The sequence below is a fragment of the Peromyscus maniculatus genome, chromosome 6 (assembly GCF_049852395.1).
Source record: "Peromyscus maniculatus bairdii isolate BWxNUB_F1_BW_parent chromosome 6, HU_Pman_BW_mat_3.1, whole genome shotgun sequence".
In the NCBI taxonomy this organism is placed as follows: domain Eukaryota; kingdom Metazoa; phylum Chordata; class Mammalia; order Rodentia; family Cricetidae; genus Peromyscus; species Peromyscus maniculatus.
In genome coordinates, this window is record NC_134857.1 from 5,806,530 (window position 1) to 5,833,251 (window position 26,722).

The 26,722-nt window shown below is 43.9% G+C and overlaps 1 long non-coding RNA gene and 1 pseudogene across 3 annotated transcripts in view; both read right to left on the reverse strand.

The window, feature by feature from the left end:
- Positions 1-26,722, reverse strand: part of LOC107401777 (uncharacterized) — a 646,803-nt gene that overhangs the window by 148,052 nt on the left and 472,029 nt on the right. Inside the window, exons 1-2 of one of the 3 annotated variants that reach the window (XR_013051990.1) lie at positions 3,871-4,258; positions 3,646-3,712 (exon numbers count right to left, since the gene is read on the reverse strand). The exons of the other annotated variants lie outside the window; for them this stretch is intronic. This is a non-coding gene — a long non-coding RNA (uncharacterized LOC107401777). Of the gene's footprint in view, positions 1-3,645; positions 3,713-3,870; positions 4,259-26,722 lie in introns of those variants that run through there. 3 annotated transcript variants of the gene reach the window in all.
- LOC102909852 (cellular tumor antigen p53 pseudogene) lies at positions 23,248-25,072 on the reverse strand (annotated as a pseudogene).

Consider the following 26,722-nt stretch of genomic DNA (forward strand, 5'->3'; position numbering starts at 1 on the left):
CAAGTTAAGACCAGTAAGCCACGCACTTTAAAATGTCTATACTAGTTACCTTTATGCCTTAAAACAAAAACAAAAACAAAAAAAAACCACACTCATTTAAAAAAATCACCTCCAAAATATTACTTTCTTAGGAAATAAGATAAATCAATACTTTAATAACACAACCATGCACCCAGAAATAATAGTACCTGCTGAAACAAATGGTAGGATCTGGTACAAACTCATTTCTTGATTTCAAACACAAGGCTAGTTCTCACAATGACCCATGATGTGGAGAAAGTCTACCATAGTTCAAGACTGAGAAACACAGTTGACAGTGACCCCCACTGGTTCAGTGGGCCATCTCGGATGTGCTAGTCATTCCTAGGTAAAAGGTGGTCTCAGTAATTCTTCACCTTGTACCTCTCCTGTGCATCCAGCCATCAATGGCACGGGTTCTCTGGACTTGCGGGGCCAAACAGCCACTGGCCTCCAGCTCCCTATAGCCCAAGTGTTCCCAAAAAACCTTAGTTTGAAAATCACAAGGCTCAAATAACCTTCAAGATTCTTGGCAAGTTTTACTCATATGAAAGCAGAAAGGAGTTCAGGGGTAGGGGAGGCTACTAGGGGAAAACTAGGGTTGAGGCGGGTAGAGGACATGTTGCTTGTCTGTGAAAACACATTCTGTTGAAACATGTTACTGTGGTATCTAACACATTATGTGCCGATTAAAAAAAAATAAAAACGTAGAAAAAGTTTTACTCTTGCTTCTTGGAATAAGAATGAAATGGCAAAGAATATGCACTTCCACACTGAAGCTTGTGGACCTCTACAATTTTATGCAGATCCACATAGACTTTAGTTTTTCGAGTACAGAACTGTGCTGTATCACATGCTGCAAGCCCCTTTGTAATTTCAACATATAGCTTAAATTTATTTTTAAAAATAAAGAAAATATTACCAGAATGTGCTTAGTGAATTTATGGATACAGTTGAACACATAAACTTGACAGCAAGTTCAAATTGAATGCAAATATCGTCCCAGAGAAGTTGCCTATTTATATTGTTTTCTGAGACCCTCTTAGCTTTTAATGAGCAAGGTTTGGCTAAAAACAAAAAGTGTTAATTACATAAATATGCTTATTCTCAAAGCATAACACTGTGCTATGATTAATAAACAATGGAGAAATGAATACAGAACTATTTCAACAGAAATACTGTTTTACAAACAGCCTTGGAAATCACGACATGTTTATTGGGAAAATGCTTTACTCCTGACAGAGTTACAAAAGCAACATTAACCTTCTTGAAATGTAATAGCAAAGTCAGAGATGTAAGGATCACCAGCAGGCAGGGCAACACAGCTATTTTCTTAAGGCTATACACAGAATAAAACACGTACTTAACGCTACAGCAAGATGTGGGTTAATCTTCCTTTGGAGGGTTCAGGACACACGTGTCTTACGGAATCGCTGTGCAGACTGTTCTAAAGACAAGAGTCCTGGGAATGAAGAAACTTGTGTTTTCTGCTTGTCTTAGTTGGGACCCTGCTGGCTCTGCAATTTTGTTCCCAGCATCTTCCAATTTGTTCTTACATAGACATATATCTATCTTTTGGAGGTAGGCATTAGCCACATTGAGAGGTTACCAAACTCTTTCATTTTATCTGATATAGGACTAGGTCATTGTGAGTTTGAATCAAAGAGGATGTTTGGTTATGTTAAAAAAAAAAAAAAAAACTCTGTAAAACATCCACAATTTATTCCAAACCAGCACTGCCAGTAAGCCCAAGTCCTCAGAATATAAATTAAAAATGTGTGATAAAATAAACACAGCACAACCACACTTCCAGCTAGTATCAGTTCACAAAACGATTTTCATGAGATTGGTTTTGTTGCTGTTATTTTACTATAAGATCTGTTATTTACCTATTCTTATACTATTTTAAGAGACTCATACTTGAAAATCTGTCATTGTTTTAACAACCCTAAAATAGCTAATTAAGATCTGTTATTTTTTTTTCTTATTTTAGTTTGAGATGTATTAAAAAAAGTAAAGGTCAAAAGTCAAAAGGGATGATAGCTGATGGTTTTGATAATGCTAATTATATATTACCAAGAAAAAAGGTAGAGAGGGAAGTGTGACTACAAAAGGAAGATAAACATCCCAATGCTGGATTTAAAAAAATAATGAAAAAAAAAAACCCTTAAAACGTCTTTGTACTTCACTGTCATAATTCAAAGCCATAATGAAGCCTGAATTAAAAATGTCAGCTTCTGCGGGTGTTGATAACTTGGTTCTTTGTTGGGCAAGTCAAAATGTGTCTGTTTGATAGGCAAAAATGACAGTCTAAAAATGGGAGAAGTAGGTTTTAAAAAAAGAAACACACACACATGCAGGAGCACGCACATGCACACACACACACACACACACACACACACACACACACACACACACACGACTTTTAAAAAGGCCCATAATGTACTTGAAGGAAGACCTGTAGGGCAGGAGGTATTATCTTTGGGAAGTCACCAGGCAGCACTAAAAAGCAATGTCCATGTCCAATCAGAACGATTTCTGGGGCTGCTGGGGCTCCTGCATCTCCGTCTTCACACTAGACTGGAAACCCTTTGTACTAATTACCAGACTGTACCAGATTTTCTGGTTCAGTTCAATCCTATAATTGACTGACAGTGATGGGCAAGGAAGGGGGAAAATTCAGGCTCGCCGCTAGAAGCAGAGGGTCAGAAATGGCTTCAGAACGCTTGTCACAGCCTGGCACCAAAATGGGGCTGAGCAGCCACCATCAGCATGCTCTTTTAATTTCCATGTTAAGAAAAAGGAGAAAACACATTGGCCTGTGGCTGCTTGAATCTTACAGAGACTCTCAGAGTGCAACTGGTTTATGCAAATAGAATGTAGAATTGGAGCGGTAATTTTAGATGTTACTGATTTCTTTTGCTTTTGGCTAGTACATATCAGTTTGACTCCAAAACTCAAGTAGGGCATCCAGCGTACACTGAATAGACTTTTATCCTATTTGCAGAAACTTGGAGAAACAATGTTGTTATTTCATCCTAGAGCTCAAAAATCAGCAAAGATTGAGGCATGCCTAGCTTGTGAAACGTGATATATCAGAGTTGAGCATTCAAAAGCACTTTACATCAACTTTATCACACCCTTACTTGCCTGGAATTCTCTGACCCAGATGTTTTGTGTCCTTAGCGCCAATGGAATTGTCTATAAATTCAGTTTAAAAATGTACAAGAATAATTTACATGAACTCAGAGTAAATGCATTAGAAAAGGCCCACAAAAAACCCTGAGCACTATTTTAAAGACAGTTATGGTCTACACCACTCGTATTTACTCTGAATTCTTCAGTACTCATTTTATTTTTAAGCAAAAGAGCAACCGTAGCCCTCACACCGTAAGACATTAAAAGCACAGGTGTCAGAACCCGGGTCACAAGAGGAACCTGGGCCTTTTGGGAGGCAAGGGAGAATTATGTGCTATCATGTTGAGGTCAATTGACTTGAAATTTAATCACAGGTTAAGCCCTTTTCTTTCCAGGCTAAAGAGCAAGTGGCACCTGTGCCAGCCGCCGCTCACCCCGCACTTGACACGGCAGCCACTTCAATGTTTTAGTTACGAGTCAATTACTTACTGGAACAGAAAGAGTATTTCACTCATTCCACGGACGGCCACTTTTCTGGAGAAATCTGCCAGATTTGCTAGAGGAAGATGGAGAGCAAGAAAGAGAAGGAGGAGGGGGAGAAGAGGAGCAGGAGAGGAGGAGAGGAGAGAGAAGTGAAAGTTAAAAATCCACGATTCTCCACAAAGTTTCCGAGCTGGGCCAGCCCACCCGGGCAGAGAAGCTCTGCGACCTTACCTTCTCAGCACAGAGCTCATGCGGTGAGGCCTGTCCCAGCTGACAAATCCTGGGACTTCCCCCATCGGGGATCAAGGTTGGGTGCAAGGGTGTGGTCGCACCTGAGGACAGGAGCCAGCTAAGTGTGGACCCAGAGAGCCAGCAGGAGAGTGTCCCCCGCTACAGCCAGCCTTGAGCAGGGACTTGGAACACACTGGCTGTGGACTTTTGTCCAAAGCTGTCTCTTTTTTTTTATTCCTTTTATTTCTTCTTTCTTTCTTTCCCCCTCCCTTTCTCTCTTTCTTTTCTTTTCGTTCTTTTTCTTTCTTTTTTTTTTAGTGAAGCTAGATTAGTTCATACAAAACTCAACAATACAGCACTGAAACCCATTGTTGATATTCAACATTTTTCACATAGCGGAACAGAATAGACAATACGGTATCCAAGAAACCATGGGCTGGATTGCACACTGATGATGTTGTGTCCTTCTAGGGGCCTGTAATCCCTTTTATTACCTACCACAGTAAAAAAACAAAACAACAAAACAACCCTCCCAAAACATCACTATGTGTGTGGGATGGTCTCAGGATAAATCTATAACATTGCTATTCTTAGAAGTAGGAGAAATTAACATTAAATCATGTTCACAGCACCAAGTCCTAAGGTATCATTCCCTTTCATGCAAGTTAATAATTTTTTAAGCCTACTGTTACCCCAACTTTTATGTGAAGACTCACAGTCTTTTAACAACAAAATTATTCACAGATGTTTGTTTAAAAATAATATTTAAAATTAACTTGATTTTTTTCATTTGTTATGAAAAACACCTGGAAAGTGAGTTGTTTCAAAGTCCAGGTCCAGAGCTGAAATGACAGTTGTTGTTATGAACTTGCAGTTGTTAATAATGAGCTTATCACTTATTCCTCTATTAAGAGAACATTAATTTTCAGGGTTTGGGAGCTTTGTATATCTGTTACCTAGTTTAATGAATTTTTACTTTTTAACTGTGTATTTTTTTTTTTTTTTCAGTTTGAAGATGCATAACGGCAAAGCTATTCTTTACCAGTCAGGGGTGTCCATTAACCTTTCTGGTGATCTGGCCCAATCCCTTTGAAGAACGCAATCCAGTTCCCACGCTTTTCGCAAGCCTCCCAGTGGTCTAGGTAGCCCCAGAAGTGATTGTTCCAACTGGGTTCTTTTCATCACTTCTGCAATTGACCAATTGACAACTGATTGATGGTTATCTCTTCACTTCACCAATGAGGGAAATTACCATCACTATAGCTATGTACAGTAAATGCCTCCGGAGTGAATTACATGATTCTAAAATTCTCCTTAGCTCACTTGGTAAAAACATCAACACAAAAAACTTTCTTTTCCAGCCTGCTTTGCAGCATCACAGATTTGGCCTTTCCTGTCAGCTGCAGAAAGGACTTGACAGCTTCTTTAAAAGGGGCGCATAAAGGAGCTGGAAGAAAGGATGCTCTGGGCCTGTCTCAAGCCAGTGGTCGTTCTATGTGTTTGGAAAAAAAATTTGCATGGGCGTACAGATAAGCCCTGTAATAATACTCCCATGACCAGCCATTTCTCAGGACCAGGGCTTTCGCTCTGAACTATTCCTCAACACTGGAGTAACAACACAGATTCTGAACAGAGAACAGCCAGTTTATGCCAAGTAGGTGTGAATTCTTATCTACAATTTTTCAACCTTCTTCAGAGTTGCAAGGCACCCCAGCAAGGCAGGCAAGCTCCAGCAGATGCTGGGTGAAAAGACACATTCCTCCATAGGATGTGTTGATAGACAAGAGCTTAAGAATCTGCCCCAAATCTAAGCCCACTGTAAACATGGATTACATTCTCCCACAAATGGCCCAGATCTTGTCAAGGATGGTCAAACATTTTTTTTTTTTTTCACACTTGTGCAATTAAAGCCTTTTTCCTCCTGGCCTTGGGGCAGAGAACACACTCCTGCAAAAGACAAACTGTTGTACTCGTCCATCTTCCCCTGCGACTCCATCTTTAAAGTGGAACAAAATAAAAACCAAACCTCAAGAAAACCACACACACTTGGAGACAAGACACAGGTCTATTACACACCTAAATGCTTTAGAACGTCCACTTAATACGACACAAGGAACTAGAGTCTTTTCTTTCATGATACAGTCTCATGTAGCCCAGGTTGGCCTTGAACTCTAGGCTGAGGATAGCCTTGAACTTCTGATTTTCCTGCTTCCAGCTGCTGAGTTGTTGGGATTCCAGTGTGTTACGTTTTATGCAATGGTAGGGATCCAGCTCAGGGCTTTGTAAGCACCCTGCCACTGAGCTGCATCCTGGCCTGCACTGGAGTTTTATAGTCTAGATACCTCTGCACTGTTGAACAGAGTCACACACACGGTATTTGTGCATCTCAGGTGGCATTCATGAAGGACCATAGTTGTACTTCACAGGTGATCTGAATGAGCTCCTTTGCCAAGTATTCCTGGATGTGTCTCTACCCAAGAGGCATTGCTGCTGAAATGGCCACCTCCCGCCCTGCTTCACCAGGTTTTCAGACCTCAGTGTAAAACCTTTACCCATTGCATAAACCTTAAGCTCCCCTTACTACCCCCCAGTCCTCTTCAAAATACAAGTCCTGCACAGGCTCTCTCTCCTGATTTCCTCACTTCTCACAGTCCAGGTTCCTATGTCTTACTATTATGACACGTCTAGTGTAAACCATGCATTCTATTTTTGTTTGTATGTGTGTATACGTATTTGAGTGTTTATGTATATATATAGTGGAATGTACACTTGTGTTCTGGAGTGCATCCATGAATGGAGACCAGAGAAAGACATCAAGTGTCCCACTGTGTCACTCTCTATCTTATTCACTTGAGACAGGGTCTCTCACTGATCCTAGACCTAGGTCAGTAGTAAGCAATCCCCAGTGGTCCTCTATGACCACCCCCCCACTGCAGGAGTTACAATGCTGGGGCTCCGACTCCAGGCCCAGCTTTTTGCCCAGGATGCTGGGGGTCAAGCTCAGGTTTGTTTAGAAAGTGTTTCTACTCTCTGAGTGTTTAGGAAGTGTTTCTACTCACTATCTCCCCAGCCCAATAGTCCAGTCTTGATTCTCGCCTTTCACCCAAATAAGCCACAGTACCCCTGCAAAGCTTTTCCTTGCAGGAGAGTTTTTATAGTGACCTCCTGTACCTTCTGTTGCAATGATAAAACACTGATCAAAAGCAACTTGGAGAGGAAAGGGTTTCTTTGGCTTACACTTCCCCGTTACAGTCCATTAAGGAAGGAACTCAAGGCAGGAGCCTGGAGGCAGAAACCATGGAGGAATGCTGCTTTCTGGCCTGCTCAGCCTGCTTTCTAATATAACCCAGGACCAATGATCCAGGAGCGGCACCATCCACGGTGGGCTGGGCTCTTCTGTGTCAATTAGCAGTCAATCAAGAACATGCCCAGCGACACACTTACAGGCCAGTCTGATTATGCTGGCTACTTTTATATCAACTTGACACAAACTAGAGTCAGTTGGGATGAGGGACTGTGACTTAAGAAAATTCATCCAATAAAACTGGCCTATAGACAAGTATGGAGTGTGTTTTCTAAGTTAGTGATTGATGTGGATGGGCCCAGCCCATTGAGGGTGGTAATCCTGGTGCCACAATACAGCAGGCTGGGTTGGTAATCCTGGTGCCATAATCAAGCAGGCTGAGCAAGCCAAAAGGAGCAAACCAGCGAGCAGCACCCCTTCCGTGGTTTCTACCTCAGTTTCTGCCCAGACTTCCCTGGATGATGGACTATAAGCTCTAAGATGAAACAAACCTCTGTTCCCCACGGTGCATTTGGTCATGGTGTCCTGACAGCAATAGGAACCCTAACTGAGATACCGATGCCAGCAGGTCCTCAGCTGAGGACCCTTCTTCCCACGTGTGTCAGGTTAACAGAGACGCTAACTAGAACACACAGATCTGTCTTTAGTGTTTTTATCAGTGACTTCAGCACTCAATTCAGGTTACATCTCACCCACTTTACTAAGGTCTCCTTAACCACCTAGGTGAAATGGGTCCCTTCCTCCACCGCTGTGGGTGATGGGGATCCAAACTCAGATCCAGGCTATTATGTGAATGCAGGAAGAAGCATCATTGTCTTAGTTAGGGTTACTATTGCGGCGAAGAGACACCATGACCACAGCAACTCTTACAAATAAAACATTTACTTGAGGGTGTCTCGCTTACAGTTTCAGAGGTCCAGCCCATTATGATCATGATGGGGAGCATGGCAGGGTGCAGGCAGATGTGGTGCTGAAGCTGAGAGTGCTACATCTTGACTCAGAGGCAATAGGAAGTTGACTGACTGTCACACTGAGTAAAGCTTGAGAAAAAGAGACCTCAAAGCCCACCCCCATAGTGACACACTTCCTCCAACAAGACCACACCTCCTAATAGTGCCACTCCCTTTAGGGGCCATTTTCTTTTAAATCACCACACTAACTGAGACATCTCCCTAGCTCCACTGGTTTATTTTATTTTTTGAAACAGGTTCTCATGTAGTCCAGACGGGCCTTGAATTCCCCATGTTTGGGACTTAGCCTTGCTGAGTATGGGGACTACAGGTGACCTTAAAAGCAAAAATCTGAGTGTTTGCATAAAAGCATCTTCTCAAAGCCAGTCACTGCAACATGAAACCTCTCAGCCACAGCCACATTTTTCAGGCCAGTTCAAGACATTCCTGCTTGGTTTGCAATTACCGTGATGTGTAATACTGCAGCTTGCTGAAATTCAGTGGTCAGAAGCATTTGAATGAATACTTTGTGTAAACTGCCTTACCAGTCCTGGAGATAAAGAGCTGGAACTTGAGCTGGGGAGGTGGCTTGACCAGTGAAGGATTTGTAGCTAAGCCTGAGGACCCGAGTTCCATCCCAAGACCTGCATGACAGGAGAGAACAGACTCCAGAGAGCTGTCTTCCATCATGTGCCTACAGACTTATTCTCTCTACCCCTCTTTCCCAAATAAATAAGTAAATAAACGTAAAAACAGTTCTAGAGAGAAGAAGCTGAGATTTTGGAGGTCATCTCTCAAGGCTGCTTGCTCAGCAATTCTGTCTGGCTCTAAGATCTTTGTACCTTATGGTGTCCAAACCTCAGGAGGCGTCACTGGACATACAGTGTTAATTCACAGGTTAAGATTGGGAGAGTGAGTCTTCAGTGTAAGAGAGGAAGGCATTTATCCCACCCAAGCAAGCTGAGATGACTTGGAAAAGGGTACATTGTGTGACGCACGGTTGCTCCCAATGCCATCAGGATGAATGAAGAGGTATTGGAGAGGCGGGAAGGATGGAGGAGCCAAGAGGTTTTTGTTTTGTTTGTTTGATGTGAAATTCCCAAAGGTACAATATAGAAATTGTGTTAAATAAAAAAAGTCTGTGTTGTTCTGAGTTCTCTTTCTCCACCTTAGTGACCCAAACCTTTCTCAATCTTCCCAGTTCCCAGCGTCCTCTCTGTGGATGTCTCCTTAGAGCAAAGCTCCTTATGCATCCCCTTCCTGTCCAGAACAGCTACAGCTTTAGGGTCTGAGGCTTCTCGAAGTGACGTGAATGACGTGTCTGTGTATTCCCACCTACAAAAAAGCTTAGTAAACAAATGACAGTGAACAGCTGAGAGCTCCAGGCCTTGACGCTGGTGTTTCCCTCAGATCTCTCAGTGTGCAGACGCTAGGGTGGTGGCATGGGGGTGGGTGGGTGGGATAAGTAGTTGTGAAACCAGCCAGGCTTGCCTGAGTGTCAGCCTCTTCAGGGAGCTTTCAGCTGATAGGCTCCATCGTTTGGAGAGCCTTTTGGAGGCCCTGAGTGTCCACTCAGTTACATGTTTTTTTTTGTTTGTTTGTTTGTTTGTTTTTGTTTTCTTATGCTATTCCATCAAAACTTGGATTATGATAATGTCAGCTTTTCAGAATCTAGAACCATAGGAGACAAACCTCAAGGCATGTTGAAGGGTGATTTTCGAGGTTAGGTGGAAGACCCATCCTGAATGGGGGCGCCATCCCACAGGCTGAAGTCCTGGGTGGAATAAAAAGGAGAAGGCAGCTGAGTATCAACCCACTCTTTTGTTCTCTGACTGTGGTTAAAATGTGAGCAGCCGCCTCAAGCTCCTGCCAAGACTGACTTCCCCGCCATGATGGACTGCAAATTGGGAGCCAAAAATCAATCTTTCCTTCTTTAAGCTTGTTTTGTTGGGTCGTCTGTCACAGCAGTGAGAAATGTAATCCACAGTTCTTGGGGGAAGTAATGGGTGGAGTGTCTGTGTGCATAGGAGAAGGAATAACTAACTGTGTAGCATGAATCTTCAAAGTTCTTAATAATAAAATCAAACCCGAGGCGAGTTATTGGGGTCCATGCTGGTAGATCAGAGAGACAGAACAAGCCACAGCTATCTCACCTAGCCGGATCCTCAACTGGTCTTGTCTCCTCATACTGGAGGCCTCTGAGTCCTCATCCGAAATGGGTCTCAGCTGAATTACTGCTCAAAAGCCTGAATGCTTAACCAGCCAAAATCTTCTAGTTTCTGGTCCTCACGCCTTATCTTTCTGCTTTCTACCACCACTCCCTGGGATTAAAGGCTGGCTTTCTGGGATTAAAGGCGTGTGTCACCTTGCTTGGCTATTTCCAATGTGGCCTTGAACTCACAGAGATCCAGAGGGATTTCTATCTCTGGAATGCTAGGATTAAAGGTGTGAGTGCCACCATTTTCTAGCCTTTGTATCTAGTGGCTGTCTGTTCTCTGACCCCAGATAAATTTATTAAGGTACACAATATTTTGGGGAACACAATACCACCACATAACTGTCCTTGACTTCTAAACCTGTGACTCTTAATCAAACTTTCATTACTCGGCAGGACTAATTATGAAACCCGTCACCTGATATTATGACTCAATAGGTCTGCAATGGGTCCTGAGTGGCAGTAATTAAAATAAAAAGTTATCCCAAAGACTGATGAACAGTTAAGTGTAGAATTGTTTTCTAAGCTGGCAGCATTCAAAGTCTCGGTATTCAAGGTTGAAGTTGGAAGCAGAGATGCAGCATATGAGATACGTTATGCTTGGTATTTTTGTAAGGTGGGAATGAAATCACTCACTAGGGCTTCCGAGTCATTCTGAATAGGAGATGGTGGAGGTCGCCAGGGACTAACAGATGGGAAGGAAGAATGCAAAGAGACATGTTTCTCTTCATGGGCTCTGGCTGCCCCCTCTGCACACATCTGTAATGCTCTCTCCTTGGCTTGGCTGCCTGGAGTTTGGGAGGGCTTTTCCTACATGCTCTTGGGGGAGTGGCTCAGCCTTTACCCCTCCCCCCACTTCTCCTTTTTGTCTCCAAGTTCTGAAATACCTGTGACATTATCAGTTTGGTTATCAAAGCCACAGCAAACCCTCATCTTTCTGTGGCTTTTCACTTTCACTAAAAAATATTTTTATTTTTTGTTTGGTCATTAAGACAGGTTTCTGGTATTTTGGGGTGGCCTTGAACTCTCGCTGTTCACTGAGCTTCAGATCATCCTTGTCCAACCTCCAGAGTGCTGGGATTGTAGGCGTGAACCAATACAATCCGTTTATGTGGCCCTGGGAATGGAACTCCGAGCTCCACGTACGCTACACAAACGCTCCCAGCAAAGCTACATCCCCGGTTCTCAGATGTGCATTGCACCGTCTGCCGGAGCTCTGGTATCCAAGTTTCACTGCGTATCAAACTGTTCATCGCTTCCTCCTTAAAGCCACCTGTGCCCGCTACTGTCTTTGGTAGGCTTGCGGCTCCTCAGCAGCTTCACCGCCAGCACCATGGTCTCCCAAGTCAGAAGCCTTCAACGAAGCCCTCTCATTCATCAGTCCAGGAAACGAGCAGTTTTCTACTTTTAAAATCAGTTTTACTTCTCGTATGTTTGTTCCAAGTTTCATCTCCCATCATCTCTCATGAGCTTCCCAGTGAGCCATCCTCCACCCCCAGCCAGTGACATCCATCTGAGATGCAGGCCTGCTTCCTGGACTCTCCGGGTCCTGCAGCTGTGGCATCAGGAGCCCCAGCTAGGCCAATCAAACTATAAATCATCCATGAAAAATTGAGCAGCTACTGTTACGGCACCAGACACAAACGCAGTGAGTGCCAGTTCAGAGAAACCTGTGAAGTCACTAGACAAGTAGAAAGAGTTGATGGGGTTGTCCTTAAAGGACCACAGAGCGGACCTCAAGCCATCTGGTGGGCTGCGTGAGGACTCAAGGCAGAGGCTGCCTGAACACTTGCCAAACTGACAGAAGCAAAGAATAAATACTGCCAGTCCCTCTTCTTGGCATGCAGTGAAGGTTATCATAGGAAATGTAGTATAGTGGCGGCAGACAGTGCTTAGAATGGCATCCCTCCCCCACCCCCTCAAGATCAGCGCAGCGCTGAGGGGTTTTAGTCGGGGAGTAGTTTATGCTCACAAACTGTACAGTTCTATATGGAAGAAGTGTGATGGCATCGGAATGTATTGACAGAATGAAATCTCCACCAAGTCCAGCTTTGTCGCAAGGAGACAGAGGGCAGGGATGTGAAAAGCTGTGTTTGTACTGAACATATGGAAACAAATACGGGTGCAGTTACTGTGGAGGAGCGTTCTCTTAGCATGGGCACAGCTCTGTATTCCATGTAGTCAAACACAGACACACAATACTGCAAAAAGAAATAAAACAGTCATAGGGAAAGATAGCAGGAGCAGTGATCTTCTTACAAAAAAAAAATGTTATTTTGAAAATACGTTTGAGGAATGATCTCATTTGCATAAACAGCCCTTAATAAAAGGCGGCTGCATTTTCAAAGCATTTTATGCAGATCAGCAGGTGCGGACGGGTCTACCAGTCAAATGAAAGAGTTACTTCTGTGCACTTGGAAACATTCACCAACTGCCTTGATGCACTGGGTAGTATCATTGCATAATTCACTCTTTTGGGAAAGAGGCAGTTCAGAAAGTGTCTGAGGTAGCTCAGGCTACCCTTCACCTCACTATGTAGTTGGGGATGACCTTGAATTCTTCAGAGTCTGCAGTCTCCACTTGTGCTGAGATCACAGGCATGCACCACTTGGAAAGGTTCACTTTTTTAAGTAGTTGAAATGAGCAGCAGTATGCATTCATCTTAGTCTGCCTTCGTCTTCCTACAATTAATTATGCCAGCTTCCATATCTCTCTGATAATTTTTATCCACCCCCAAAAGCTCAACTTGGTAATATTTACAGTAACCGATGAAATGCTAGAAAGGGACAGAGCCATTTTGATTCCGGGCCTGAGCACAAGTAAAGGAAACTCTGAAGAGTGAGATATTCAGCCGCGCTAGGCACCGCTAGGTTAGAGTCAGTCTTGACATCCCCCACCAACAGTTCTGTTTCCTCACTTTGGATTCTAGCCTTCCTCTCGCCCACCTTCTCCTTCTCTCTGACAGGGTTTTGTTCTGCAGCCTTGGCTGACCTTAAGTTTGGGATTCTCCCTTCTCAGCCCCCTCAGTGCTAGGCACCAGCCTTTTTTTTTTTACATTGAGAAGTTACGAAGGTAGCCTGGGCTACATAGCAAGACCTTGTCGCAAAACAAAACAAGCAAATAAAACAAAATATTCCGTATACTTCCATATGATCAGGTGTGCACCCTTGTGTACCTGTGTGCACATGAATGTGTAAACTGCTTATACGAATGTGTTTTCCAAACAATGATTAAAGGTCTGAGTTTTAGAGTTGAAGTTAGAGTTCAGCGGGTGGAACGGAATGCTTACCGAGTATGTATGCACAAGGTCCTGAGTTGGATCCCCAACACCATATAAACTGGGTGAGGTGTGATATGCCTGTCATCCCAGCACTCTGGAAGTAAAGGCAGGAGGATCAGGAGTTCAAAGTCACCCTCAGCTACCCAGCAAATTAGAGGTCAAATTGGGCTATATAAAACTTTGCTTTAAGAAAAAGCCTGATTTTGGGAATTAGACTATGTTTAAATAAAACCCCTGGCACATATTAGCAGGATGATGCCAATAGGCTGTAGGTGAGTTGGTGTTCTCATCTGCGGACAGCGGGAGGAGCCTCCTCCTCCTTCAGTGTCAGGGAAGGAGATAACTATCTGAAGCAGCCTGAGTGGAGTGGACTCTAGAGTCACACGATCGCCAGTGTGGTCATTATCCGTTCCTACTTCAAGAGTTAGCGCTCACAACCTTCCTCCAGTGGCCACACAAGCTGAGCTTTGGTTAGGCTTTAGGGGCGGGAACCACCTGATTCCCAGCCCCAAACCTGACACTTAGTGGGGGGGGGCACTTTTTTTTGGCTATCAATCAAGCCCTCTGTTTCTCTCTTTTTTGTCTTTGCTCCAACCTTAGCTGAGATCCTTTCCTCTGGCTGTGCCCATGTTCAGTCTCCATGAAAAGTTGGTGCACTGAGATTGCTTCTCCCTTGTCCAGATGGGCAGTCCCATGTATCTTGGTTTGGTGGCCACACCTGTAATCTCAGCACTGGAGGCAGAGGCAGGAGGATTAAGAGTTCAAGGCCAGTCTGACCTGTTTAGTGAGACCCTGCTTCTACATAAAACAGTAAACCATCAGTTCATCCCACAAACCTAAAACATTCAGCAGGGCATGGATGAGCTGGCATCCGCCAAGCCATGGTTCAGCCCTAAGACTTCCATTGGAGAGGTCCTGCGGAGACGCAGGTGGACACCGTAGGTGAAATATGCCCGATCCAGAAAGACAGATACTGTATGTTTTATATCATATGTGGAATCCAGATGTTCAAAACTGGGCACATGAAAAGTAGACAGGGCACTGAGTGGGGAAGGGGCCCAAAGGGGGGCGTCGGCGAATGAGGGTAGGAAAATGGAAGGGAGAAGATGAAGACACGTATTACACGTTGTCTCATATTTGGTTGGACTCTAGGTTGAAATGCACACATATGATGTGAAAGCAGAGGGGCTCGGGCCAGAAGGGGAGGAAGGCGAAGAGGGTAATGGGGGGCTGAGCAAACTGCAGTGGCAAACACTCGTGAAAATGTTAGGGTGGGACCCGTTATCTTGCACGATAATTAAAAAATTAGTGAAAAAGCCCCTGTGGATGCCTTGAAAAGGGCCTTGATTGCTTTATGATTTCTTTCCTCAAGCAAGTGCTGGGACTTGCAAAGGCCGCTGGAGGCTATCCTTTAACAGTTTATCAAGGTTTCACACGCAGGAGTCAGTGGTGTGTAATTCTGGAGTTGGAGGCCAGTTTTAATTAATTTTCATAGGTTTGCTAATTAACAAATTAAGAAGTGGGGCTTACCCAGTGGAAAATAAGAGGAAGATCACTGGCAAGTATTATCATTGAGGTTTCCCATGCCACAGAATGGTGTAAATTTATTTAAGATTAGCTAGAACTCTGAAAGAAGTAATTAGAACATCAAACTTAAAGTGTGTCTGAGTTAGTCTTTTTTAAAAAAAGGAAATGCCCTTTTTTCTAGGGCCTCTAGAAGCTTCTTTTTGCCTCTCTATTCATGACTAGAAAAGGAATAGCATCAGAAAACTGTTATTAGTACCAGTGTGATAGGTACACAGGGATGCTGATGAGAAAACACTTTAGAGATGAGAATTGGAGAGCAGGTCGGGGCTGGAGAGAGGGGAATAGGGAGAGGACTGAGCAAACTACAGGAGCTTTCTTGTCCTCCTCCTCTGCAGGCCTGCAAGGAGACAGATTTCCCAACCTGAAGTCACCAAATTGAGAGGCAAAACATGTTTTCTGAGAAGTTAATAAGGACATCCCTTAAAAGGACAGAGTGGTCAAAATGAGTGAGGATCCCCAGCTGGGAACACTGTAAGGCTGAATCCCATCATGGCTAAAATAGGCAGAAATGAAACTTCCCAAAGTATGGCTGAGAGGACTGAGTTAATATATTCAAATCTCTAAGAACAATACTCCATGCACAAATATGAAGAAAAGCAAAGTTTTCTCTAGGACAGCCTCTCTGGGCTCCTCACAATGCTGTGTGATCTTGCTGAAGGAAGGTCCAAGGGACAGTGATATGAAGCTTTAACATGTTGACTGGAAATCTTCAGGACATCCACATCCTTTGATACAACCTTCCTAATGCTGGGACTCTTTCATATAGTTCCTCATGTTGTGGTGACCCCCAAACACAAAATTATTTTCATTGGCACTTCATAACCATAATTTTGCTACTGTTATGAACCATAATGTAAATATCTGTATTTTTCAATGGTCTTAGGCAATCCCTGTGAAAGGGCTGTTTCACCTCCAAAAGGGTCACAACCCACAGGTTGAGAACTACTGTTTTAGGAACTTAGCCTATGAAGATAATAACAAGTCACACGGTACACTGTGGAAGGTGCTGGGGATCTGTCAGTCTCACTCTTGGGAGGCCAGTGAGGGTCCACCATGAGAATGCAAGAGCTTGAGGTTAGCCTGGGCGACACAGTAAGGGCACCTCAGAAAAAAGCACACACACACACACAAACTCCAGAAAAACAATTTCATACAAAGATATTTATGTTATTTATGATAAAATTTTAGAAAATCTACATGTCAGAAAATAGAGGAATAAATAATTATCTCACAGACGATAGTGTTTTTTTTTTTAAATGGAATGTTATAGTATACTTAAAAATACTGGCCTATAATCTTGTACTGAAGGTTAATTGTATATAAAATGATGACAATGTAAGTGATATTGGGTAAATAGTAGCTGGGTTATAGTTTTAAAACTATTTTAGATTTATTTTTTAAATTATTTCTTTTATTTTTGAGATTATAATATAATTACATCATTTCCTCCTCCCTCTAAGCCCTCCCAATTATCCCTTTTTCTCTCTTTCTTTTTCTCCATCTCCTCCTCCACCTCTCTCTGATGGGATCTTGCTAAGTTGTCCAGGATGGCCTCAAACTCAAAGCCCTCCTGCCTCAGCCTCCATACTTGGCTGCAAAAATTACTTTCATAATCTGAAATTAAAACATAAAGACTATAAATGTACAATATCTTTCCTGGTGTTTTGGGTTGGTTCCAAGTGCTGAAAAAATAAAAGAAAAAACAAACAGCACACTCAGCCTACAATGCATGGAAAACAACATGGCTGCTTAGAGGATGGCTGGAGCACCCTTATCCAGCTCATGTCATCATGGGTCAGATCTGAAAGTTTCTCTCTTCAGAATCCACAGGTTGAAGGCCAACTCCCAGGCAGCAGTGTTAGGAGGCCTTTGGGAAGCAGAAGGGCTCTTCCTTCATGAAGCTTAGCATGCTAATATTGCAGCGGCTTCCCAGAGAGCAGGCATGTCCCTTTCTACCCTTTGAGGACCAGAGACACTGTCACCTGTGAACCCTGAAACAGGATCCTCACTAAACCCTAAATCTGTCATGATTTCACCTTGAGTTTCTACTCTCTAGAGGAGGAGGAAGTCTTAGATGTTCATGAAGTACCAGTTAATGGTAATTCCTTACAGCAACCCAAGTAGATTAAGAGATCATAATGTCAAATTGTAAGAGCACATGTCACATTTCAACCCTGTTATTTCTCTTGCATGTAAGGCCCGAGGGCCAAGCTTGACTTCTGGTTGTATGTGGGAGCCCTTCTCGGGTTCCTCGTGGCTTTTTACCCAGCAGGTCCGAATAGAGGATGATCAGGACCACGGGCCTGAGTGCAGGTGTCTGAGATGGTTTGCACTTGGCTGTGCTGGGGGAGGAGGTCTTTTGCTCCACCCCTTGGCATCTCTATAAAAACCCTGGGCCAAAGACAGTCGGGGCCCGTTGGAATCGGTTCCAGGCCCTCTCGAGGCTATCCTTTATTTTCTATCTGTTTATCTCTGCGATATTCTCCACAATAAATCCTTCTATCTAATATTTCCTGCTGATTGCACTCAAGAAAACTCCGGGGAACTGTGGGGGTGGTGGGTAAACACCCCACAGTTGTACCTCAGGATCATTTTGGATCACTCTGTCCCAGAGGGCTCGCTCCAGCTATGGGTGCTAATGCGTGATGCTGGGATCAGGGTCTAGCACACACTGGTACCCTGGTCATACTGGAATCAATCCATAGCTCTGCTGTCAGTGTCAAGGCACTTGGAGATCACTGATAGAAAATTGCTCAGTTTTCTGAATCCCTAAAAAATAGATATTTGTATATGTACAGAAAACACCTTAACATTTGCTTTGATTTTCTTCACTTGTAATTAAAAAAATATTTTTTTATTCTCCCAAATGTCTTTTAAAATTCACTTACTCTCCCCCCCTCTCTCTCTCTGTCTCTTTGTCTCTCTCTCTTTGTGTGTGTGTGTGTGTGTGTGTGTGTGTGTGTGTGTGTGCAAGTGTGCACTCAAACATTTGGGTATGAGTATGCTATGGCACACATGGAGATCAAAAAATGACTTTCAGGAGTTGGCTGTCTCCTTCTATCATAGGCTTAAACTCAGGTCACCATACTTTGTAGTGGGTGGTTGTTTGAGCCATGCCCCGAAGCACCTCCCCTAGTGAGGTAGCAGGTAACTGTTACACCTGCCTACGACCTTGAGGTACATGCCCCTGGGGTGTGGCTGCTGGGGGACCCTTAAGATCTGGGGTGCTTTCTCTTAGCTACCTTGGTTTTGGATGTTGAGATCTTGGACCAGGCAGATCAGTATGGGACATAGCTCAACTTTCCTGGACCCTATCCTATGATAAATCTCCTGTGGTTGTGAGTTAACCCCCACATAAATTCATTTGTTCATTAAATAGACTCTGTGGATTAATCCCATTATCTGGCACCCAACTTCCTCACCTGGAAGCGTGGGTTGGCCATTCGTGGTGGTTTACCCATGCAGATATCTTCCACGGATCTCTCCCCTCAGACTTCATGAGCACCCAGCATGATCTGCTGGTACTACTCCTGGGCCCATTAGACCTAGCCGCAGCTTACAAACTGCACACCTCTGCTGGTTCCCTTAGAGGCTGCTGAGTACACCCCGTGCATGGGAGCATGAGAGGAGACTGAGTGCCTGCCCACTGGCCTCCATTTTAACTGTGGTACACCAGGTCATATGAGAAGAAATTGTACAGGTTGCTCCTAGAAGCAATGCTCCTTTTAGAAATAATGCAAAATGGGAGATCCCGACCTTCTAGATTATGCAGAAGGTGTGGCAAAGGCCAACATTGGACAAATGAATGCAGATCAACAATAGATATGCAAGGCAATCCTTTACTGGTGGGGAACACCTCAGGGGGGCCTCTTGCAGGCCCCCAAATTGAATGTGGTCCAAACATTTCCAGCCACTGTGGAGGAAATTCCTCTCCAAGACAATTAAATAACTCAGTGTCTAAAGTAAAGAATGATACTGCACTGGATGATAGAATAACTCTGATAGATGGATCAAAAATTTCAAAAAACACCATAAAACACATATTTTGGCTGACTTCCATAAATGAATAAAGGTTGAAGCTTGGAGTACAAATTAACGGTGTTGTTCTGGAAGGTCTGGTAGACACAGGTGCAGATGTGACTATAATTACACTAAAATCATGGCATCCCAATTGGCCTCTTTAAGAGGCAGATGTTCAGTTTCTAGGGATTGGAACCTTATCTCAGGTAAAACAAAGTTCAAGATGGGTTGAGTTCATAGGGCCAGAAGGACAGAGAGAAAGGTTGAAGTCATATGTGACAAATGTAGCAGTGAATCTTTGGGGCCAAGATTTGTTATAGCAGTGGAATTCCCACATTAAAATTTCTACAATCTCAGAAATGGAATACAGACCAACTCACATTTCTAGGAATAACATTATAAGATACTGTAAAAAAACAGCCACCAATCGTTCATGCTGTATATAAACAAAGCACAACTGCTGTAGAACTATCAGAAGTACCAACAGCCCTACCTTTAAAATGGCTAACTGATAAACCTGTCTGGGTTGGACAATGGCCTTTGACAAAAGAGAAACTGCAGGCTTTAGAACAGCTGGTTCAAGAGCAGTTAAATGCTCAACACATTGAAGAATCTACCAGCCCTTGGACTTCTCCTGTGTTTGTTATTAAAAAGAAATCTGGAGCCGGGCAGTGGTGGTGCACGCCTTTAATCCCAGTACTCGAGAGGCAGAGGCAGGAGGATCTCTGTGAGTTTGAGGCCAGCCTGGGCTACAGAGTGAGTTCCAGGAAAGGTGCAAAACTACACAGAGAAACCCTGTCTCGAAAAACCAAAAAAAAAAAAAAAAAAAAAAAAAAAAAAAAAAAAAAAAAGAAAAGAAAAAAGAAAAAGAAAGAAAGAAAGAAATCTGATATGGGCTGGAGAGATGGCTCAGTGGTTAAGAAATCTGATAAATGGAGAATACTGATAGATGTGAGAACCAGTAATTCAGTCTATGGGCTCCCTACAGAATGGGATGCCCTTGCCCTCTCTGTTACCCAAAGAACGGCCTATTATAGTTATTGACTTAAATGATTGTTTCTTCACCATACCTCTACAAGAAAATGATAGAGAAAAATTTGCCTTCAAGTACCTAAGTATAGTAATTCCAAGCCAGTCAAGAGATATCAATGGAACGTCCTCCCACAATGGAACGTCCTCCCACAGAGAATGTTAAATAGCCCTATCCTGTGCCAATATTTTTTTGCAAAAACTATTGAAAGTAATTTGTGCAAAATTTCCACAATCTATAATTTATCATTATATGGATGATATTTTATTAGCTAATCCAAAGTTAGATACCTTAGAAAGCATGTTTGAAGAAGTAAAGAAAGTTTTGCCTCGCTGGGGACTACAAATTGCTTCTGAAAAGATACAAAAAGGAAAGCTTATTAATTACCTAGGATATAAGATAGATCTCCAAAAATTTAGACCCCATAAGATACAATCCAGGAGAGATTGATTGCAGACTCTTAATAATTTTCAAAAATTGTTAGGAAGCATTTCCAACTTACAGACTATCATTGGAATACCTAAATATAAAGTAATAAATTTGGCTAATACCCTAAAAGGGGACAAGAACTTAAATAGTCCAAGGGAATTAGCAGCTGAAGATGAGAAGGAATTGGCTCTAATAGAAAAGAAAATGTGAGAAGTGTATATGGATCATGTGAATCCAGAACTTAACTGCATTCTAATCATACTCCCCTCCAGACATTCCCCCACAGGGATTTTGATGCAGAGGGAAGATATTATATTGGAATGGATATTCCTACCATGTAAACCAAATAAGAAATTAAAACTTATGTGGAAAAGGTCTCTGATTTGGTCCTAAAAGGAAAATTACGACTTTATCAATGAACAGGAATGGGCCCAGCAGAAATTGTAGTACCCTTAACTAATGAGATTTCCTCTTTATGGAAAGATAATGAATACTGGCAAAGAGCCTGCAGCAACTATTTGGAAGAGATTAACAATTGTTATCCCAAAGGCAAGAGGATAGAACTCATAAAAAGAACCAAATGGGTCCCTCCTCACACTGTACAGCCACAGCCAATCTCTAGAGTCCCCACATTCTATATACTGATGCAAATAAATCAGGAAAGGCAGGATGTAAATCAGGAGACTTAAGTAAAGGGGACTCTTACACAATGGCTTATCCTGTCATCACCCACGAGCATCCAAAGTGAATGAGATTCATCATGGCATCTTCACACATATTTGTCATTGGATGTTGTTCTAGTTCTTTCCCATACCCTACTGCTCTCTTCTGTCACTTCTGTCCCTCTTTGATTGGTTTTCCTTTTACACACACACACACACACACACACACACACACACACACACACACACACACCTAAATTTACATCTGGGCTCTACACATGAAAGCAAGTACGTGGCACTTGTCTTTTTGAGTTTACTTTATTTTGTTTGACATAATGATTTCTAGCTCCATCCATTTTCCTGCAAATGTCAGGATTTCATTTTCCCCTACAGCTGCATAAAAGTCCCTTGTGTACCTATACCCCATTTTCTTTATCCATTCTTCTGCTGATGGACAGCTAGTCTGGTTCTCTATCTTGGCTATCATGAATACAGCAGCATAAACATGGATGTGTGAATACCTCTGCAGTACTTTAACTTACAGTCCTTTGGGTATATGTTGAGGAGCCGAGCAGCTGGCTCACATGGAAGTTCTCTTTTTAGCTTTTGAGAAACCTCTACACTGACTTCCAGTGGATCAGCCAGTGGACACTTCCTCTAGGGGCAGTAGTTCCTCCTCCCCGACAACCTCACCACCATTTGCTGCCATTTGTTTCCATGATGGCCATTCTAACTGGGCGAGGTGGACTCTCAAAGTACTTTCAATTTGCATCCACCCCCATGGCTGAGGACATCGAACATTGTTTCAAGTATGCATTGTCCATTTATGTTTTTTTCTTTCAAGAACTCTCCATTCAGTCACTGGCTTGATGTTTTGTGTATTGTGTTCAAATTTGCAGTTCTTTATGTGGACTACATGTTAACTCACCACTGTAAGGTGTAGCTGGCAAAGATTTCTTCCTATGCTGTATCAGAAGTGTCCAACCTTTAGACACTGCAACATGATGTTGTCATATACAAAGTTCAACACTCAAGAACAAGGCAACCAAGTTAAAAAAAATTCAAACAAAACCAAAAAGCACAAATGTAAAAAAAAAAATGCCCCCAAATCATTTTTTTTCTGTCCATCCCATCTCAAAATGCTTTAAGGAACATATGTGTTTGTGTTGGCTGGGTATGGCCCAGGCTGTGGGTTGGACATACCTGCACATGCCTCTTTACTCTGGTGATTGTGTACTCTGCTGGGCATGTCATGTGATCTCATCTATCTATTCTTGGGATTATTTTCCATCCCAGTGGAAAGTCCTGGTCGATGCCTCTGTCTTGAAGTATTTCTCTTGTTTCTAGATGTTTCAGAGTTTCAGATAGAACAGTAAGGTCTTTGACTCATTTTGAATTCATTTGATTTTTTTTTCTTTTCAGACAGGGTTTCTCTGTGTAATAGCCCTAGCTGTCCAGGAACTCGCTCTGTAGACCAGGTTGGCCTCGAACTCATACATATCTGCTTGCCTCTGCCTTCTGAGTGCTGTGCCACCATGCCCAGCTTTGAATTGATTTTTATGCAGGGTGATAAATATGGATCTAATTTCACTTTTCTATGTGTGGAAGTCCAATTTCTCCAGAAGTATTTGTTGAAGAGGGTATCTTTTTTCCAATATGTTTTTTGTTTGTTGTTTATTTCTGGGTCTTCTGTTCTGTCCCACTGACCTGCATGTCTGCTCCAGTACTGAGCTGTCTTTGTCACTATGGCTCTGCAGCACAATTTAAGGCCAGGTATTGTGACACCCCTGACATTGCCTTTTCTAGTTAGGATTGCTTTGGCTGTTTGAGAGATTTTTGTTTTGCTTTGCTTCATTTTTCTAAATTTATTTATTTATTTTATGTACATTTGTATTTTTTTTTTACCAGTGATAACAAAATTTTATTGTAAAATGAGAGATTGATATATAAAAGAGGGTATAAAAAGGGAGGGGGTGGTGAAGGCAGAAAGGGTAGGCAGAGCTCGAAGACACTGATCCTGAGCAGAGGGGGGAATGAAAATGGGTCTTGGTGGACATGGGACCCTGAGAGCCCAAGATAGAATCTTACAGGGCGTAGGGTGGGGTGAAATTTCATTTTAGGTGCCAGGGTCCAACAAGTGGCTGGATAGGATTTTGCTGGGCCAGCAGAGACCTGGCAACTACCAACCCATCCCCCAACAGGGGCCAGGAACCAGCGCTCACAGAGGGGGCCGCGTCCTAGCCGCAAGGTGTAAAAGCCTCACCACTGCATATAGCCAATTGGAAACTTCCACCCCACCTACAAGAATTTTCTTCTTCTCTTCAGGACTCTCCTCAGGGTCAGAATCCTAAAAGCTGCGTTGGTGCATCCCACCACCCAGGTCACAACGGCGGAAAGGGGAGGGGACTGGAGGTTGCTGACTGGGGCAGAGGATGTCAGTCTGAATCAAGCCCCTCTCTCTTGATCATTAGTTTTTTATGACGGGAGGTAGACTGTTCCTTCTTGGACTTCAGGTAGCTGGAGTGGGCCCTGCTCTCTCCTGATCCCTTTGCAGCATGAGCATCCTTGAACTCCAAGGCCTCATTCAGCTTCCGGAACATCTCGAAGCGTTCACGACCATGAATCTTAAGGGTGGAATATTCTCCATCGAGTGTCTTTTTCTTTGGCTGGGGAGAGGAGCTGGTGCTGGTGGGCAGCGCTCGTTTAGCACTCCCTGGGGGCAGTTCTGGGCAAGGTTCTCCCTTTTTCCGGAAATTTTCTTCCTCCATGCGACGGTCTCTCCCAGGACAGGCACAAATACGAACCTCAAAGCTGTTCCGTCCCAGCAGGTTCCCACTGGGGTCTTCCAGTGTGATGATGGTGAGGATGGGCCGGCGGTTCATGCCGCCCATGCAGGAGCTATTACACATGTAGTTGTAGTGGATGGTGGTACAGTCAGAGCCAACCTCAGGCGGCTCGTACGACACCACCACACTGTGCCGAAAAGTCTGCCTGTCATCCAGATACTCGGCACGCAAATTTCCTTCCACCTGGATAAGATGCTGAGGAGGAGCCAAGCCGTCGCCATCGGAGCAGCGCTCGTGGTGGGGGCAGCGCCTCACAACTTCTGTCATGTGCTGTGACTTCTTGTAGATGGCCATGGCACGGACACGGGTCCCAGGCGGCGGGGTGGAGCTGACCCACAGCTGCACAGGGTACGTCTTTGCCAGCTGGCAGAAGAGCTTATTGAGGGGAAGGGAGTACGTGCACGTGACAGATTTGGCCGTCCCTGAGTGCAGGAAGCCCAAACGGAAACCATATTTGCCTTGGTAGGTTTTCTGGGATGGGACAGAAGACGAAAGGGGCCAAGGAGTGGCGGGTGCCGGGGCTACAGGGTCCTCGGCGGCAGAGGTGGCTGCTGACACTTGGAGGGTCTCATCTGGGCCTTCTAACCAGTTTGCAACATCCTGGGACAGGAACAGATCCTCCATGGAATTAGACGACAGCGAGGTGGACAGAACGTTGTTTTGAGGAAGTAGTTTCCATAAGTCTGAAAATGTCTCCTGACTGAGAGGGGGCTCAACGCTGAGGTCTGACTGTGGCTCCTCCATGGCAGTATCCAACAAGTCAGCCAGGCTTCGAGTCTCCAGGGGAGCGTGTCACGCTGCTGGAAAGGAGGTTCCGGACCCGGACGCCGGGTGCTCACAGCTCCCGGTGCTACCTGCAGCCAGCTGCAGCCAGGCCGGTCGTACATTTGTATTTTGCCTGCTTGTATGTCTGTGTGAGGCAGTCAGATCCCCTGGAACTGGAGTTACAGACAGGTGTGAGCTGCCAGGTGGGTGCTGGGAATTGAACCTGGGTCTTCTGGAAGAGCAGCCAGTGCTCTTAACTACTGAGCCCTATCTCCAGTCCTCCAGGCTGGTTTTGAATTCACCAGCCTCATGCCTCAACCTCCCAAATACCGATATTGCAAATGGATGCTACTACAAATGACTTAAAAATATTTTTATATATTTAAAGAGCCATATGTGTGGCTAAGAAGATGGTTGAGTCAGCAAAGTGCTTGTTACTCAAACATGAGGACCTGAATTTTGATCCCTAGTAATCAGGCAAAAAAATCAAGCATGATGGTGCACCTGTAAGGCCAGCTCTGGAGAGGTGGAGACAGGATGATTCTTGGGGCTTGCTGGGTATCCAGCTGTGCTGGCTAGTTTTTTTTTAAATTTTTTTCATTTTACATACCAACCACAGTTCCCCTCCCATCCCTCCTCCTGCTCCTCCTCCCTACCCCCACCTCCCTCCCACACTCACTCTCCATCCACTCCTCCAAAAGGATAAGGCCTCCCATGGGGAGTCAAAAAAGCCTGGTACATTGAGGCAGGACCAAGCCCCTCCCCAATGCATCAAGGCTGAGCAAAGTGTCCTACCATAGGTAATGGGCTCCAAAAAAAGCCAGCTCATTGTCCTGGCTAATTTTATATCAACTTGATACAAACTAGAGTCATATGGGAAGAGGGAACCTCAATTTAGAAAACGTCCCTACCAGATTTGCCTGTGGGTAAGCCTTGTGGTATTTTCCTGATTGTTGACTGATGTGGAGGGCAGTGCTACCCCTGGGCTGGGGGTCTTGGATTCTATAAGAAATCAGGCTGAGTAAGCAATGGGGTGCAAGTCAGAAAGCAGCACTCCTCCATGGCCTCTGCCTCAGCTCCTGCCTTCAGGTTCCTGCCTTGAGTTCCTGCTCTGATTTCCCTGGTTAATGGACTGCAGTCTGTGAAGTGAAACAAACCCTTTCCTCTCCGTGTTGCTTTGGGTCATGGTGTTTTATCACAGCAATAGGAAAATCTCAACTAAGACACTAGTCTAACCGAATTGGTAAGCCTTAGGTTTAGTGAGAGACCTTGTCTCAAATGGTGAGAAAGACACCCAAAGTCGAACTCGGGCCTCCACTTGTATCCCCCCCATGGGCACACATGTGTTTCCTGGTCTGTGACTTGAGCTCAAAACCTTTGTTTTCTACTCTTCTTTAGTAATCTATTGAGCATGTTATTGTGGGGACCTTTGAAAGTTGTCTCACTTATTCCAGGGAATAACATCACCTATAGTGGGTGGGACTTCCCACCTTAATTACCATAATTAACACAATCCCCCTACGGACGTTGCCATGGGCCAACCTAATCTAGAAAATTCCTCATTGAGGCTCCCTTCCCCAATGATCTTAGAGTGAGTCATGTCAGGAGTAGATGAAGTCCCGAGTGAACGGGTATTGTTGACATGAGCAAGACCCACCCACTATGGGTGATGTTATTCCCTGGAATAGTGAGACAAGTGGGCTGAACACTACTCTTCACGCATTATGTCATTGCCCTCTGCTCTTCACTGTGGATGGAACCTTA